Here is a 7,370-nt window from a genome sequence, read left to right on the forward strand (position 1 = left end):
TTTCCACATAGTTTTTTTTTCCTGAAAAGTAACAAGCAAATAATTTTAATAATTAATACTATAACCAAGGCACCACGTTAAAAAGGAAAGTTATATAAAGACAAGACCATTTTGTAATATCGCCTCCATCCATAGACAACAATATCAGCTCAATATCTGCATTTCATTTTTATGTAGTTCATATGTGAATTTGGTAAATCTCCTCCTCTGTGGTTGGGCTTCTAACTGTGGGAATTGTAGCCATCCTTACACCGTTGCTATTCAACTAGAGAATCTGGTGGTTGCTCAATTGCCCCTTTGAACAAAAAGGCTTTGCTTTCACCCATAGGAAATGAATTGCAGTAACATTCTTTTGCTGTTTAGAAAGGCTCCATTATCAACAATGATGGGCTATGCAGAATAAATCTCTGGACTTGGTATCGCTTGATGTTGGTGATGAAGTTTCAGAGGTAAAGATTTGTTTGACCACCAAAATCGAAAATTTGTATATTGGTAGATAATTTTTCCTTTTGGATTTCAGTGATGGATTTTCAGGGTCTGCAGTGCTATTTACAGTGCTCTGCAGAGCCCATTCATTCCTTCTGTGTTGGCAGACATAGCAGGGTGTGGGAGGGAGAGACTTGAGAAGACAGCTGCTGCAGGTTGTGGTATGACAAAGGCAGCCATGGATTTCCTAGCCTGCCACCCATCGCTCTGCTTTACTTGTTCAAATTTGCTGTGGTAGTCTTCTCTAGAAAAAAATAAAACCCAACACATAAACCATTTTATCTATTTATTGCATATTTCACAGGAAAAATAATCCTTAACATCATCTTATCTCTATCTCTTTAGCAAATAAAAGCATATTTCAGCAAAGAGGAGGATTAAGGATGACTTGAATGCTTCTTTCTGAAATCAGAAGTCCATTTAACAAAAATAAGAATCAAATGGTGTGAAAGAGCATATGGATTAATGAGTAGTACATTCAAATACTTTCACAATAGTAATAAAAGAAATCAGACACTGCTGGACAGTGTGGTAAAGTATGCAAGTCATCTTTTTGAAAAAAGAGGCACAGTTTTGAATTTTATTTTCTTTATAATACATAAAGATTAATTAAGAAATATGTCATTTCTGCAATAGTCAATTCTTTATGTAATTTACAGAGGATTAAATAAAAAAGAAAAGGGTTCATGCAATTGATTCTTTGTAATTCTATCTCAGAGCCATTTTGTTCCTCATGTAAATGAGGGTTTTTTTCCTCCCCTCTTGGGCATAAGTAACAATAAGATCTAGGTCAGAAATAGACTACTAGAGCACTGATAATCTTAAATATATAAATAGAAGATCAGGGGAAATAATATGTTCTTTTTGCTTTTCATTACCTGATTTAAAAGCATTCAAACTGTAGAAAGTAAAAATAAAAAAAAATTTAATAGTGCATTTCCAGGCCAGGCACAGTGGCGCACACCTGTAATCCTAGCACTTTGGGAGGCCAAGGCAGGAGGATTGCTTGAGGGCAGGAGTTTGAGACCAGTCTGAGTAAGAACAAGCCCCCATCTCTGTAAAAAAACAGAAAAATCAGCCATGTATGGTGGCATGTGCCTGTAGTCCCAGCTACTGAGGAGGTTAAGGAAGGAGGATCATTTGAACTTAGGAACTTGTGAGCGGTGCCTGTGGTTCAAGGAGTAGGCGCTGGCCCCATATGCCAAGGGTGGCAGGTTCAAACCCAGCCCCAGCCAAAAAACTGTAAAAAACAAAACAAAACAAAAAACCAAAACCAAACTTAGGAACTTGAGGTTGCTGTGAGCTATGATGATGATACTGCACTCTAGCCCGGGCATTAGAGCAAGACCCTGTTTCCAAAAAATAAAGGGTTTACTTCTCTCTCTCTCTTTTATTTTTATTTTTTGAGAAAAAATAGAAGTCTCCTTTCTACAGTCTTTTCCAATCTAGTTGAAAAATTAAGTCTTATACACTTATATGAGAATGATGTGTTTGTGTGTGTATAGAGAAGAACCTTGTTGAATTCATTGCATAGCTTCTTGTATCATAATTTATGTAGAAAACAAGAGTAGTCTAACACTTTTTTTCCTACTTCTTTACCTCCTATTTATCTCTAAACCCATTCCAATCTGGATTCTGCTCCTACCACTCCTTTAAAGTCCTTCTGTGTTTGCCGCTAGTCCACTGGACACTTTTTAGTTTTTGTTGACCTGTGTGTGCTAGGTTTTATCACAGTTGACAATTATCTCTTTCTTGAGACTCTTCCTTTGGCCTCAAAAACTCTGCATTTTCTGGGTTTCCCTCCTACATTTTTGTTTCTACTCAGTCTCTGACTGTTCCTCCTCCTTTCCTTAATCTTCAAATGTTGAAATTCCTCAAAGTTCAGTCCTAGACCTCTTCCTCATTTTATTCTATGTGATCTCATCCATTTTTAGTGGATGGTAAGTGCATTAATTCCCAAGACTTTAAATCCTTTCTGTATGCTGATGACTCAGTGATGCCTCTTCTTAGCTTCAGCTCATACAGTAAACTCCCAATCTTTGGCTTGTTTACTCACAGGTATCTTAAATTGAACTAGTGTTTATCATGGAAGACTTTATGAGAAATGGTGGCTCTTAAACTTGAACAGTATGGGAGTGGAATGAGTACTTTAGGCAGAGAAAATAACATTACCAAAGACAGTGTAGTGATGATCTGCTGCCTGAATAAGGGAGGACGAAATTGGCTTGGAGCAGACAATGAAATTGTGGGTGTTGTGTTAATATGGAAAGGATGGAGCTAGTTAACAAAGTGTTTTGAACTTCAGTCTGAAGGAGTCTGGCCTTAAGTCTATATACAGTGTGAAGCTTTTGTTTATTTTTTTATTTCTTGAGACAGAGTCTTACTCTATGCCCTGGGCGCAGTGCCATGTGGCGTCCTAGTTCACAGCAACCTCAAACTCTTGGGCTCAAGTGATCCCTTGCGTCAGCCTCCTGAGTAGCTGTGACTACAGGTGCCCGCCACAACATCTGGTTAGTTATTCTGTTTTTAATAAAGATGGGGTCTCAATGTTTGCTCAGGCCGGTCTCAAACTCTTAAGCTCAAACAGTTCACTCACCTTGGCCTCCCAGAGTGCTAGGATTACAAACATGAGCCACCACATGTGGACCAATGTGAAGCTTTTATATTCTTATGGAAAAGAGTGACAATTTTATGAACAGAACAGCATTTTTGTAAAGTTAATCTGACAGGTGTGCAGAGTAGAGAAAGAGACTGGAGAGAAAGAGATTAATAAGGAGGTCATTGCAATAATCTAAGCAGAAGGTCTCAGGCCATCATAATTCCGGTTAGAATGAATGCAAATGGATAACAGAAGAGATTATTCCAAGGAAGAATCCTGGTGGTGATTGGTTGGACATGGTAAAAAGGAAAGAGTCAGAATTAACCCTTGAAGTTTTTAGCCTTAAAGACTAAGGGGACCAGGCACAGTGGCTCATGCCTATAATTCTAAAGACTAAAGGAATGAAATGGTAGCAGTGCTATTTTACAGAAATAGGGAAGTTGAGAAGGGATCAAGTCTGGGCAGGAAATGCATTTGTGCATGCAGTGGGGGGAGTGTTGAGTGTTGAGAAAAGTTTAATTGATGTGACCTAACACATTGAATATTATACCATTTGAGGTAATAGAGAGATTGAGGGCAGAAGTCTTGGAGGCTACTGGGAATAGGAAATTGGCACTGCTCAGAGAAAGGTCAGGACTAGAGAGGTAGAGATGTATATTTGGAGTCATGGTTATAATGCTGGTGGTATAGTATGAGAATAGAATTGTCCAAGAATTTGAAGTTATGCCACTGAATGGGAAAGAAACAGATTTAGGGGATATTTAAGAGATTGAGTTACCAGATTTGGGGACAGACTTAAGAAACCAAAACCAGTAAAGGACTGCAAGAGAAATAAGTGTCTGAACATGAAACAAAGAAGAATTGGCCAAAGGAGGAGGAGGTAAAGCAGAACACATTGTGTTACAGAAACAAAGGAAGGAGAAGATGTCAAGAAAGACATCTGCTGAGTAATAGCAAATACTGCCAAGGAGCTGTTAAATAAGGAAAGGACAGAAAAGTGCTCACAGGATTCAGTGGCCAGGACATCAGTATACAGCAAGGGCTTGACATAAAAGACAAAAAAAATATTGCTTGCCCTGGAGTTCAAGGTCCAAGTATGGAAACTGTTATTATCGTACAGTCTGATGAGTGCTGTGAAATAGAGGTCAGTGTAGGAGCTGCCGGACACAAAGAAGATAAAGCGGGTTGTCTGGTTTAGGAGATGCTGACAGTTCACAGTTCCCTACTTCATTTCATTGTGGTATCCACTTCATGCCCTATCACTGCCTCTACATCCTTGGTGAAAGGACCGTGCCTATCCATCTTACACTAACCTTTTTGGTGCATGTTTGAGTGTAAATTTAAGCAACTAGGTTTCCCTTAAATTCTCTTGCAAAACATACTTCAAACTCTAAATTTAAACAAGTGAACATGACTATGATGATACACTAAATTTACATTTATCTTCATTTTAGGATTCACTGCCAATTAATACATATATTGAATGAATTGGCTTTTACTATGTGTGGCCGTTAAAGACTATCCACTGAATTTACCTCGGACAAATTCCAACGCTAACAATTTAGGTAAGGATACATACAACTTTATATCTAGACTTCTGAATGTTGTTTAAAGCTTACCATCATTTTTCTCAAACTCAGGTCAACACAATGCAGTGTTATTAAATAATAGCTTTTTCTGGATAACTATGGTAAAGATTACCTATGGTTATTCTGGTAATTGAGCTTTATCTATTTTGGGAAGGATTATGTGTATAGGAGAGATAAGTATTAATGGGTTTCTATTCCAGAAAGAGTTATAACACTATAAATACCTGTACTCTGTAATATTAAAAACATATTTCTGTTGATAGGAAGAACCATGTTTTAAAAGTATGTATATATAAATATATAGCATCAGAATACAGTGCTTTGAATTATTCTTTTTTTTTGAGACAGAGCCTTAAGCCGTCGCCCTAGATAGAGTGCTGTGGTGTCACAGTTCATAGCAACCTCCAACTCCTGGGCTTAAGCAATTCTCTTGCCTCAGCCTCCCAAGTAGCTGGGACTACAGGCACTTGCCACAACACCGGGCTATTTTTTGGTTGTAGTTGTCATTGTTGTTTGGCAGGCCTGGGCTGGATTCAAACCCACCAGCTCTGGTGTATGTGGCTGGCACCTTAGCCGCTTGAACTACAGGTGCCAAGCCATGAATTAGTCTTTTTAACAAAATATTTATGTCCTGAGATACACATTCTAATTTGTGATTTTGTTCTGGTAAATTGGAGTGGTGGTTTGCCCAAGCCTGGAAACTGACATTTGAAAAAAGGGGACAGGCTCAGCTCCTCTGGCTCAAGCAGCTAAGGTGCCAGCCACATACACCTGAGCTGCTGCTGGGTTTGAATCTAGCCCGGGCCCACCAAACAACAATGATGGCTGCAACCAAGAAATAGCCGGGCCTTATGGCGGGTGCCTGTAGTCCCAGCTACTTGGGAGGCGGAGGCAAGAGAATTGCTTGAGCCTAGGAGTTGGAGATTGCTGTCAGTTGTGATGCCACAGCACTCTACCCAGGGTGACAGCTTAAGGCTCTGTCTCCAAAAAAAAAGAACAAAAGAAAAAGAAAAAAGGGGACAAAACTTGAAAGAAACTCAAAGGCATCCTGAGAAGAGAAAAAAGAGAAGGAAATGAAGACAACTATAGATAATCTCAGTTTTCATGAAACACAATTTATAATTTGATTTCATTTTATACCCACTCACAAGAATGCACATTGAACCACCTCTGTCCAGCCGCCTTCCTTTTCCAAAGCAGATGAAATTTGGTGATAGACTGGAAAGGTTGCCACAGTGCACTGGCTATGGGGATTTAATGGTCATCAAAAGAAGCTCCAGAGTCCCCTCCCCCAGTCTTCCAAATGTGGGCTTCTCTCTTTCCTATCAAATCTTTGTATTAATTAATTCCATGTTGTAGGCTTGGCACCCATAGCTCAGTGGTTAAGGCACCAGTCACATACACTAGGGCTGGCGGGTTTGAACCTGGCCCAGGCCTGCTAAACAAAAATGACAACAACAGCAACAACAACGAAATAGCCGAGCATTGTGGCAGATGCCTGTAGTCCCAGCTACTTGGGAGGCTGAGGCACAAGAATCACTTAAGCCCAAGAGTTTGAGGTTGCTGTGAGCTGTGATGTCACAGCATCTACTGAGGGCGACATAGTGAGACTGTCTCAAAAAAAAAAAAGTTGATCCTATGTTGTAAATAAACAAAGGTGAGCTAGATGATCTAGTGCACAAAAAACATTTGGTGCCTCCAAGTATTTATAGACACATTGATCTAAGATATAAAATACTGAGGAGTTACCACTGGTTCATTTTTATATATTACTAGCCACACAAAAAGTCAGAATTCATTTTTAAAATGTCTTATACAACACACCTCCATCTTTGAGATTTATATTTCTTACTGATTTTGTCTCTCTAGATGACCTACAGACATCTCAAATGCAATATATATAAATGGAATTAGTTCTTTTTCTCCATTACTCTCCTTAGTATTTTATAGTCTCAGTATTCTCAGTTATTCTGTATTCTCAAAATCAGCTTATTGTCACCATCTTTCTGGTCTACCAAGCTAGATTAAAATAAAAATAAACTCATATAACACTGTTCTAGGCACTATTCTAAGTACCTTATGTGAATTCATTTAAGTTAATGCCAAATGATCACTAAATTTTGTCAATTATATTTCAAAATTGTCTTAATAAATACTTGCAGAATGAGCAAATGACTAATCTTCTAAAGCTTGAGCAATTTTATTACTCAAAGCGCCAGCCATATGCAATGGCTTCTGACTAATATCCTAGCATATTGAGGGGCCAAGGCAGGAAGACCACTTGAGGCCATGGATTTGAGACCAGCCTGGGTGGGCAACATGTGGAGATATCTCTACAGAAAAATAAAAAAATTAGCTGAGGCCAGAGGATTGCTTGAGCCCATTAGTTTCAGGATGCAGTGAGCTATGATCATGCCACTGCACTCTAGCCTGGATAAGGGAGAGGGAGTGAGACTCTTTCTCTTATTAAAAAAGAAAAAAAAGGTGGCGCCTATGGCTCAGTGGGTAGGGCTCCAGCCCCATATATTGAGGGTGGCGGGTTTGAACCCGGCCCCTAGCCAGGTGTTTTGGCAGGTGCCTGTAGTCTCAGCCCAGGAGGCTGAGGCAAGAGAATCGCCTAAAGCCCAGGAGTTGGAGGTTGCTGTGAGCTATGACGCCATGGCACTCTACTGAGGGTGATGAAGTAAGACTCTGTC

This window comes from Otolemur garnettii, unplaced genomic scaffold (genome assembly GCF_000181295.1).
Source record: "Otolemur garnettii isolate 467f Iridium unplaced genomic scaffold, OtoGar3 scaffold00070, whole genome shotgun sequence".
In the NCBI taxonomy this organism is placed as follows: Eukaryota; Metazoa; Chordata; class Mammalia; order Primates; family Galagidae; genus Otolemur; species Otolemur garnettii.